At 36.1% G+C, this 11,574-nt stretch overlaps 1 pseudogene; it reads left to right on the top strand.

The window, feature by feature from the left end:
* Window positions 1-201: 201 nt before the first annotated feature.
* On the top strand, window positions 202-844 carry LOC102732603 (large ribosomal subunit protein eL13 pseudogene; annotated as a pseudogene).
* The last annotated feature ends 10,730 nt before the right edge of the window (window positions 845-11,574 follow it).

The raw sequence follows: 11,574 nt of genomic DNA, 5'->3' as shown, positions 1-11,574 counted from the left end.
CGAGCCCCGCATCGGGCTCCCTGCTTGGCAGGGGGCCTGCTTCTCCCCCTGCTCATATTCTCTCTCTCTGTCTCTCTATCTCTGTGTCTCGAATGAATAAATAAAGTCTTTAAAAAATAAAAAATTAAAAAAAAAAGAAATATATACTATTTATACCTTTTTTGCTGGTTGTTCTTCCTCAGAGTCCCATAGGCAGCAGCCATGGTGCCTAGCTGGAATGGCCTGATCTTGAGCCCCACTTCCACGTGGTTCAACCAAATGGCACAGAAGATCTGAAGACACAAGGCCCAGTAAACCAAGGCATGCCACATTGCCCTGCCCTGCATGTCTGGACCCATCCAGCCTTTAGTGAGGTGCCCCATGGTGAAGTACCACACCAAACTGCGAGCTGGCAGGGGCTTTAGTTTGTAAGGGTTAAGTGTGGCTAGCACCTACAAGAAGGTGGCATGGACCGTTGGGATCTCAGTAGATCCAAGAGGTGGAACAGGTCCACAAAGTCCTCTGCAGGTAAACCTGTGACACCTCAAAGAGTACCACTCCAAGCTCATTCTCTTATTCACGAAGCCCTCAGCTCCCAAGAAGGGAGACAGCTCTGTTGAAAAACTCAAATTGGCCACCCAGCTGACAGGACCAGTTGTGCCCATACAGAATGTCTATAGGAAGGAGAAAGCTAGAGTCATCTGAGAAGAACTGCAAGGGCTCTCCAGTGTTGCCTCATGCTAGTGCCCAGCTCTTTGGCATCTGGGCAAAAAGGGCCAAGGAAGCTGCAAAACAGGATGTTGAAAAGGAAAAAATAAAGTGCCATCGGCAATTTGTGATAAAAAATACTTATATATATTGCTAAAACTATGCAATTAATAGCACAGCGTCAAAACATATAAAGCACACATTGACAAAACCAAAAAGAATAACAGGAAAATCTACAATCATGAAAAAAGATTTTTAACACACTGATAGGAAAACCAGATGTCTGGTTCTTGAGTGTCTTGCTGAATGCTGAACTGTGTGTGAGTAAGGTGAAACTCCACAGGGCAGGGTAAAGAACTACCAGGATGTTGTAAACTGAACAATTCCCATTGCTCACACAGGGTTGGGAGATGCTCAAAATCTGACTGACTCAGATAGCTTTTTGGAGAATTCCACTGAACATTTATAGAGGAAGTAATGTTAAATCTAGACGATCTCTTCTAGAAAATCGAAGAGGAGGGAACACTTCCTAAACCATTTTATGAGGCCAGCATTATCCTAATACCAAAACCAGACAAAGACCTTATAAGGAAACAAAACTACAGACCAATAACCTTCATGAACTTAGAAGCATTCACAATAGACATGATGATGTATGGATCAAATTCTAAGGAATTACAAAAAAGCTACTAGAATTAATGATTGTCTTTAGCAGAGTACAGAATACAAAGTCATTGTACAAAAATAGTGTGTGTGTGTGTGTGTAAATAGGTATATAGGCATATGTAATACATACATATGTAATACATGTGCATGCACACACACCCTGCAGTAGAAAATGAAATTTTTAAAAATACCATTTACAGGAGCATCAAACAATATGAAAGACTTGGAAATAAATTTAACAAAATATGTGAAAGATCTGTACACAGAAAAGACACAGCAATCAAAGAAGACCTAAATAAATAGAGATACCATTTTCTTGGATTGGGAAAATCAATACTTTTAAGATGTCAGTCTTTCTCAAGTAGATTTATATTTCCAATGCAGTTTCAATGAAAATTCCAGCAGTCTTTACTGTGGAAATTGATAGACAGATTCTACAATTTATACGGCAACACAAAGGATCTAGAATAGCTAAATCATTTTGAAAATTAAGAACAAAGTTGAAGGACTTACAATATCTGATTTCAAGACTTTCTGTGATGAATCACTGAATTCTATTCCAGAAACCAATATTGCACTGAATGTTAACTAACTAATATTTAAATTAAAAAGAAAGAAAAAGACTTTCTGTGAAGCTACTACCGGTAATCAAGACAGAGAGGAATTCGTGTAAAGATAGAATATAGATTAAGGCCAGAGCAGAGAGTTAGAAATTGGTCTGTTGCTGTTTGACAGAGGTGGCAAGGTAATTCAGTTTGGGACAGGTCAGTTTTTCCAGTACTTGGGGCTGGAAACAATATGCAGGTGGAGAAAAAAATATATCTTGACCCTTAACTCACTCTATATACAAAATTAACTAAAAATGGACCTAAGCATAAGATCCGAAACAATAGACCTTCTAGGAGAAAACTAGGGAGAATGTCTTCATGTTTTGGGATAGCCATAGATTTCTTAGATTACAAAATACATATAAGAAGAAATTGATAAATTGTTCTTCAAAAAATTTTCAAAACTTTTTACTAACACTGTTAAGGAAAAGAAAAGGCAAACCACAGAGTGTCAGATTAATTGCTGTGCATATAACTGACAAAGGCCTTTTATTCAAAATGTATAAGAATTGTATAACTCAATAAAAGACAAACAACCCAATAAAAATTAGGCAAAATTTTAGACAGTTTTAGACATGTAAATGACCAATAAACACGTGAAAAGATGTTCAGAACCATTAGTCATTAAGGATATGCAAATTAAAATCACAACGAGCTGTCACTACACACCTACTGCAGTGGCTAAAATTTAAAAGACTGGTGTGAGCAAGTCTTGGTGTGAATATGAAACTCTCATACATTGGTCTTGGAAATGTAAAATTGTATAACCACTGTGAAAAACAGTTTGATGGTTTAATATAAAGTTAGACATTCTCTTACTCTACAACCCAGCAAATCCATTTATAGGTATTTACCCAAAAGGAATGAGTGTATGTTCACATAAAGACTTGTACAGGAATGATCATAGCAGCTTTATTATAATAGCCAAAACCTGGAAATAGCCCCAAAACAAATTAAATGTGGAATATCCATGTAATGTAATACTACTGAACAATTTAAAAAACCAAACTACTGATACATGAAACAACATGGAATCATGGTCCCTAGTTCAGAATATACACACAAATCAGTTCTATGTGGATCTTTAAAAAAAATTAATAGACTTTATATGTTAGAGTAGTTTTTTATATTTTAGAGCAGTTTCTTGCATTTTACAGAAAAACTGAACAGATAATACAGTGAATTCTCATATACTCCCTCTTCTCTGCTCACAGCTTCTCCTAGTTTTAACAACTGGATAACCAATATGGATACATTATTTTATTTTATTTATTTATTTATTTTTTAAAGATTTTATTTATTTATTTGACAGAGAGAGAGAGAGCAGGAACACAAGCAGGAGGAGTGGGAGAGGGAGAAGCAGGCTTCCCGCGGAGCAGGGAGCCCGATGCGGGGCTCGATCCCAGGACCCTGGGATCATGACCTTAGCCAAAGGCAGATGCTTAACGACTGAGCCACCCAGGCGCCCCTGGATACATTATTTTAAACTGAAGTCCACAGTGTACATTAGGGTTCCTTTGATGCTGTACAGTTCTATGGGTTTTGTGCATAAAGTCGTGTATCTATCATTACAATATCATACAGACTAGTTTCACTGCCCTAAAGTACCCCTCTGCTTTACCTGTTCATCTCTTCCATCCCACTCCATGAATCTATAGCAACCACTGATTTTTAAATTTTTATTTATTTTAAAAATTCTAATATAATTAACATATAGTGTTATATTCATTTCAGGTGTACAGTATAGTGATTCAACAATTCTGCACATTACTCAGTGCACATCACAATAAGTGTACTCTTAATCCCCTTCACCTATTTCACCCATCCCCCCTCCACCTCTCCTATGGCAACCACCAGTTTGTTCTCTATATTTGAGTCTCATGGGGGGTTTTTTGGTCTGTTTTTCTTTGTTCATTTGTTTTGTTTCTTAATTTCCACACAATGAGTGAAATCATATGATATGTTTGTTTCTCTGACATAGTTTACTTAGCATTATACCCTCTAGATCCATCCATGTTGTTGCAAATGGCAAGATTTCACTCTCTTTATGGCTGAATAATATTCCAGTGTGTGTGTGTGTGTGTATGTATGTGTATACACACGCCACATCTTCTTTATCCATTCATCTACCGATAGACACTTGGGTTGCTTCCATATTTATTGTGAATAGTGCTACAATAAACATAGAATTGCATATATCTTTTTGAATCAGTGTTTTCATTTTCTTTGAATAAATACCCATTAGTGGAATTACTGGATCATATGGTAATTCTATTTGTAATTTTTTGAGGAACCTCCATACTGTTCTTCACAGTGGTTGCACCAGTTTGCATTTCCTACTAGCAGTACACGAGGGTTCCCTCTTCTCCACATCCTTACCAACACTTTTTATTTCTCGTGTTTTTGATTTTAGCCATTCTGAGAGGTATGAGGTGATATGTCATTGTGGTTTTGATTTGCATTTCCCTGATGATGAGTGATGGTGAACATCTTTTTTATGTGTCTGTTGACCATCTGTATGTCTTCTTTGGAAGAAGGTCTGTCCATATCTTCTGTCCATTTTTAAATTGGATTATTTGTATTTTTGGAATTGAATTGTGTAAGTTCTTTATATATTTTGGATATTAACCCCTTATCAGACTTATCATTTGAAAATATCTTGTCCCATTCTGGGGGTTGTCTTTTTCTTTTGTTGATGGTTTCCTTCACTGTGCAAAAGCTTTTTATTTTGATGTAGTCTCAATAGTTTAATTTTGCTGTTGTTTCTTTTGTCAAAAGAGACATATCTAGAAAAATGTTTCTACGACTGATGTCAAAAAGATTACTGTCTATGTTTTCTTCTAGGAATTTTATGGTTTAAGGTCTCACATTTAGGTCCTTAATCCATTTTAGGTTTATTTTTGTGTATAGTGTAAGAAGGTGGTCCAGTTTCATTCTTTTGCATGTAGCTAACAGTTTTTCCAACACCATTTGTTAAAAAGACTGTCTTTTTCCCATTGTATACTCTTGCCTCCTTTGTCATAGATTAACTGACCATATAATTGTGGGTTTATTTCTGGGCTCTCTATTCTCTTCTGTTGATCTATATGTTTATTTTTGTGCCAGTAGCATATTGTGTTTTTCTTTTAAATTTTTTCTTTGAATTCAATTTAATTCAATTTAATTCACATATACTGTATTTCAGAGGTAGAGTTAGTACTATGTTGTTTGATTACTACAGCTTTGTAGTATGTCTTGAAATCTGGGATTGTGATACTGTCAGTTTTGTTCTTTTCAAGATTTTTTTGCTATCTGGGGTCTTTTGTGGTTCTATACAAAGGATTGTTTGTTCTAGTTCTGTGAAAAGTGCTGTTGGTGTTTTGATAGGGATTGCATTAAATATATGGATTGCTTTGTGTAGTGTGGATATAACAATATTTACTGGTTTTTCCAATCCATGAGCATGGAATATCTTTCCATTTGTTTGTGTCATCTTCAATTTCTTTCATCAGTTTTTTATAGTTTTCAGAGTTCAGATCTTTCACCTCCTTGGTTAAGTTTATTTTTGGGTATTTTTTTTTTCTTTTTGGTGCAATTGTAAGTGGGGTTGTTTATTCATAGACTACTATATGCTTAGGATATTGTATAGAAATCTATTGGTAACCACAAATAAAAAACCTATAATAGATATGAAAAAAGTAAAGAGAAAGAAATCCAAGCATATCACTAAAGAAAGCCATCAAACCACAAGGGGAGAGCAGGAGCAGAGAGGAACAAAGAAGAACTACAAAATCAACTGTAAAACAAGTACCAAAATGTCAGTAAGTACAAACCTATCAATAATTACTTTGAATGTAAGTGGACTAAACACTTCAATCAAAACACATAGTGTGATTGGATAAAAAAGCAAGACCTAACTTACAAAAGACTCATTTTAGACCTAAAGACACCTGCAGATTGAAAGTGAGGGGATAGAGATACATCTATCATGTAAATGGAAGCGAAAAGAAAGCTGGGGTAGCAATACTTATATAGAACAAAATGGACTTTAAAACAAAGTCTGTAACAGGAGACAGAAGGACACTATATAATCATAAACAGAACAGTCCAACAAGAAGGTATAACAATTGTAAATATTTATGCACCCAACATGGGCGCACCCAAATACATAAAGCAACTATTAGCAAGCAAAAAGGAAGAAATTGATAGTGATACAATAATACAATAATAGTTGGGGATTTTAAAGATTTTATTTATTTATTTGAGAGAGAGAGAATGAGAGACAGCACGAGAGGGAAGAGGGCAGAGGGAGAAGCAGACCCCCTGCCGAGCAGGGAGCCCGATGCGGGACTTGATCCCGGGACTCCAGGATCATGACCTGAGCCGAAGGCAGTCGCTCAACCAACTGAGCCACCCAGGCGCCCAATAGTTGGGGATTTTAATACCCTGCTTGCGTCAGTGGATATCATCCAGACAGAGTATCAACAGGGAGACTGGTTTTGAATGACCCATTGCACAAAATGGACCTAATGGATATATTCAGAACATTCTATCAAAAAACAGTAGAATATACATCTTTTCAAGTGCACATGGAACATTCTCCAGAATAGATCACAGGTTACAAAACAAGTCTCAACCAATTAAAAAAGATTGAAATCATATCATGCATCTTTTCTGACCACAGCGCTATGAAAGTAGAAGTCAACCACAAGAAAAAATCTGGAAAGACCACAAATAGATGGAGGTTAAATTACATGCTACTGAACAGTGAATAGATCAATCAAGAAATCAAAGAGGAAATTAAAAAAATATATGCAGGCAAATGAAAATGAAAATACAACAGTCCAAAATCTTCGGGATGAAACAAAAGCTATTCTATGAGGGAAGATTATAGCAATATATGCCTACCTCAAGAAGCAAGAAGAATCTTGGGGCACCTGGGCGGTTGTTGTTAAGCGTCTGCCTTCGGCTTAAGTCATGATCCCAGGGTCCTGGGATCGAGCCCCGCATCGAGCCCCGCATGGGGGTTCCCGGCTCAGCGGGGAGCCTGCTTCTCCCTCTCACACTCCCCCTGCTTGTGTTCCCTCTCTCACTGTCTCTCTGTCAAATAAATAAAATATTAAAAAAAAAAAAAAGAAGCAAGAAGAATCTCAAATGAACAACCTAACCATTACACCTAAAGGAGATAGAAAAAGAAGAACCAATGAAATCCAAAGCCATTAGAAGGAAGGAGATAATAAAGATTCAAGCAGAAATAAACGAAGTAAGTTTTAAAAAACCTGAGTAGAACAGATGAATGAAATCAACAGCTGTTTCTTTGAATAGATCAACAAAATTGATAAAACTTTTGCCAGACTCAGAAAAAAAGGAAGAGAGAGAGAACTCAAAATCAGAAATGAAAGAGGAGAAATAACCAACACCACAGATATACAAAGGATTATGAGATAATGTAATGAAAAATTATATTCCAACAAATTGGACGACCTAGAAGAAATGGATAAATTCCTAGAAACATGTATCTCCCAAAACTGAAACAGGAAGAAATAGAAAATTTGAATATACCAGTTATGAACAATGAAATTGAATCAGTAATCAAAAAACTTCTAACAAACAAAAGTCCTGGACCACATGGCTTCACAGGCAAATTCTACCAAACATTTAAAGTATTTTTTTTTTTAAGATTTTATTTATTTGACAGAGAGAGACACAGTGAGAGAGGGAACACAAGCAGGGGGAGTGGGAGAGGGAGAAGCAGGCTTCCCGCTGAGCAGGGAGCCCGATGCGGGGCTCGATCCCAGGACCCTGAGATCATGACCTGAGCCAAAGGCAGACGCTTAACGACTGAGCCACCCAGGCGCCCCTTAAAGAAGTATTAATACCTATTCTTTTCAAAGTATTCCAAAAAAAAGAAGAGGAAGGAAATCTTCCAAATTCATTCTGTGAGGCCAGTATCACCCTGATTAAAAAAACAAAACAAAACAAAAACATGAAGACACTACCAAAAAAAAAAAAAACTACAGGCCAATATCTCTGATGAACATAGATGCAAAAATTCTCAACAAATTAGCAATATATTAAAAAAATCATTCACCGCAATCAAGTAAGGTTTATTCCTGGGATGCAGTGGTGGTTCAGTATTTAAAAAATCAGTGTGATATAGCACATCAACAAGAGAAAAGATAAGAACTATATATCATTTCAGTAGACACAGAAGAAGCATTTGACAAAGTACAACATCCATTTATGATAAAAACCCTCAACAAAGTAGGTTTAAGGGGAATATACCTCAACATAATAAATGCCATATATGAAAATCCCACAGCTAACATCATACTCAGTGAAAAATGGAATTTTTCTTCTACGATCAGGAACAAGACAAGGATGTCCACTGTTACCACTTTATCATAGTACTGGAAGTCCTAGCCACAGTAGTCAGACAGGAAAAAGATAGAAGGCATCCAAATTGGGAAGGAAGAAATAAAACTATCACTGATCCTCTTATTGCCTCTATAGTTTTACCTTTTCCAGGATGCTCTATAGTTGGAATGATAGAGTATGTAACCTTTTAAAAAAGGACTGGCTTTTTTACTTAGCCCGTATGCACTTAAGTTTCTTTCATGTCTTTTTATAGCTTGATCCACTCTTTTCTTTTTAGTGTTGAATAACCTTCCATTGTCTGGATGTACCATAGTTGGTTTATCCATGTACCCATTGAGGGACATCTTGGTTGCTTCCAGTTTGGGGCAATTATGAATAAAACTACTGTAAATGTTTTGTGAACATAAGTTTTTAACTCCTTAGAGTAAATACCCAGGAGCCCATTAGTATTTGGTAAATCTATCTTTAGCTTTGTAAAAACCTGCCAAAATCTTCCAAAGTGGCTGTACCATTTTGCATTCCTACCAGTAATGAATGAGAGCTCCTGTTCTTACATCCTTACCAGCATTTGGTGTTGTCAGTGTTTTGGATTTTGGTCATTATAATTGGTGAATGATGATAAATTACTGTTGTTTTAATTTGTAATTTCTTGATGACATATGACATTGAATATCTTTTCATATGCTTACTTGCCATCTGTATATCTTTTTTTATGAAGTGTCTGTTCACGTTTCTTGTCCATTCTTTAACTGGGTTGTTTGTTCTCTTATTGTTGAATTTTAAGAGTTCTTAGTATATTTTGGATACAAATCCTTTATCAGATATGTGTTTTGTAAATATATTCTTTGAGTTTGTGGCTTATCTTTTCATTCTCTTAACTGTGTCACAGAGCAGAAGATTCACAGAGCAGAAAATTCTAATTCTAATGAAGTCCAACTTATCGGTTTTTTCTTTCATGAATTATTCTTTTGGAATTGTATCTGAAAACTCATTGTCAAGCCCAAGGCCACCTAGATTTTCTCCTATGTTATCTTCTAGAAGTTTTATAGTTTTCCATTTTATGGTAAGGTCTGTGATTCACTTTCAGTTAACTTTTGTGAAAGGTATAGGGTCTGTATGAAAGGTATAGAGTATGTATCTAGATCATTCATTCATTCATTCATTCATTTATGCTTCTGGATGTCCAGTTGTTCCAGAACCATTTGTTGACAAGACTCTCCTTTCTCCGTTGGGTTGCTTTTGCTCCTATAATTTTCCTTTCTTGTAATGTCTTTATCTGGTTTTGGTATTAGGGTACTGCTGACCTAGTAGAATGCGTTAGAAAGTATTCCCTCTGGTTCCATTTTCCGGAAGAGACAATAAAGAATTGCTATCATTTCTTCCTTAAATGTTTGGAAGAATTCCAGTGAAACCATCTGGGCCAGATGTTTTCTGTTTTGGAAGGCTATTAATTGTTGATTCAATTTCTTTAATAGATAAAGGCCTATTCAGACGATCTATTCTTATATGAGTTTTGGTAGATTATACGTTTCAAGGAATTAGTCCGTTTTATCCAAGTAATCAAATTTGTGGTCATAGAATTGTTCATAAGTTACTTATTTTCCTTTCAATAGCCATGAGGGCAGTAGTGATATCTCCTCTTTCATTTTTGATATTAGTAACTGGTGGTTTTTTCTCTTTTTCTTTTGGTTAGCCTGGTTGAAGGTTTATCAATTTTGTTGATCTTTTCAAAGAAGCTACTTTGGGTTTTTTTGATGTTTTCTATTATATCTGTACTTTCAATTTCATTGATTGCTCTGATTTTTAGTAGTTCTTTTCTCCTGCTTGTTTTAGGGTTATATGGCTCTCTTTCTCTAGTTTTCTAAGATAGAAGCTTAGATAACTGATTTTAGAACTTTCTTCTCTAATCCATTCAATGCTATAAATTTCCTTTTAAGCACTGCTCTCACTGAATTCTACATGTTTTTATAAATTTATTTTCATTTAGTTAAAAATATATTTTTTAAAGATTTTATTTATTTATTTGACAGAGAGACAGAGAGGGAACACAGGCAGGGGGGAGTGGGAGAGGGAGGAAGCTGACTCCCCACTGAGCAGGGAGCCCAATGCGGGCCTCGATCCCGGGATTCTGGGATCATGACCTGAGCTGAAGGCAGACGCTTAACGACTGAGCCATCCAGGTGCCCCTAAAAATATTTTTTAAAAGATTTTATTTATTTATTTGAGAGAGAGAACAGGGGAGGGACAAAGGGAAAAGGAAACTCCCCAGTGAGCAGACTCCCCACTGAGCAGGGGGCTCCATCCCAGGATCCTGGGATCATGACCTGAGCTGAAGGCAGATGCTTAACTGACTGAGCCACCAGATACCCCTAGTTAAAAATATTTTTTAAATTTTCTTGAAACTTTTTCTTTGACCCATATGTTATTTAGAAGTATGTTGCCTAATCTCCAAATACATCGTTTTTTTTTTAAATTTTTTATTGTTTTGTTAATCACCATACATTACATCATTAGTTTTTGATGTAGTGTTCCATGATTCATTGTTTGTGTATAACACCCAGTGCTCCATGCAGAACATGCCCTCTTTAATACCCATCCCCAGGCTAACCCATCCTCCCACCCCCCTCCCCTCTAGAACCCTCAGTTTGTTTTTCAGAGTCCATCGTCTCTCATGGTTCGTCTCCCCCTCCGCAAGTACATGTTTTTTTTCAGGTACCTTTTTATTATTAATTTCTTTTAATGCAACTGTGGGATGAGAACATACTCTGTATAATTTCTGTTCTTAAATTTGTACAGCTGTGATTTATAGCCCAGAATGTGGTCTGTCTTGATGAATATTATATGTGAGCTTGAGAAGAATGTTATTGTGCTGTTAGATGAAAGATTTATAGTGTTTTTGGTTTCTAGAATTTCCTTTTGATTTTTTTCTTGGAGTTTCTATCTTTGCTTACATTATCTGTAAGTTCTTGCATGTTGTTCACTTTTCCTGTTAGAGCTCTTAACATACTAATTATAGTTATTTTAAATCCTGACCTGGTAATTCTAAAATCATGTAAATCTGAGTCTGTTGCAAAGCTTGCTTTGTCTGTTTGAACTATGTTTGTTTGTTTTTTGCCCACTAATATGCCTTTTAATTTTTTGTTGAAAGGCAGGCAAAGCATTGGGTAAGAGGAACTGTGATAAATAGGTCTTTAGTATTTTGTTTATCAGGCTAGAAGTTAGACTGTTTTTGTTTGCTGTGGCTTCAAGTGTCAGT

This window comes from Leptonychotes weddellii, chromosome 9 (assembly GCF_054177405.1).
Source record: "Leptonychotes weddellii isolate Sample4059 chromosome 9, ASM5417740v2, whole genome shotgun sequence".
In the NCBI taxonomy this organism is placed as follows: Eukaryota; Metazoa; Chordata; class Mammalia; order Carnivora; family Phocidae; genus Leptonychotes; species Leptonychotes weddellii.
Note: the sequence above shows the minus strand (reverse complement) of the source record. Positions and strands in the feature narration are given on the sequence as shown.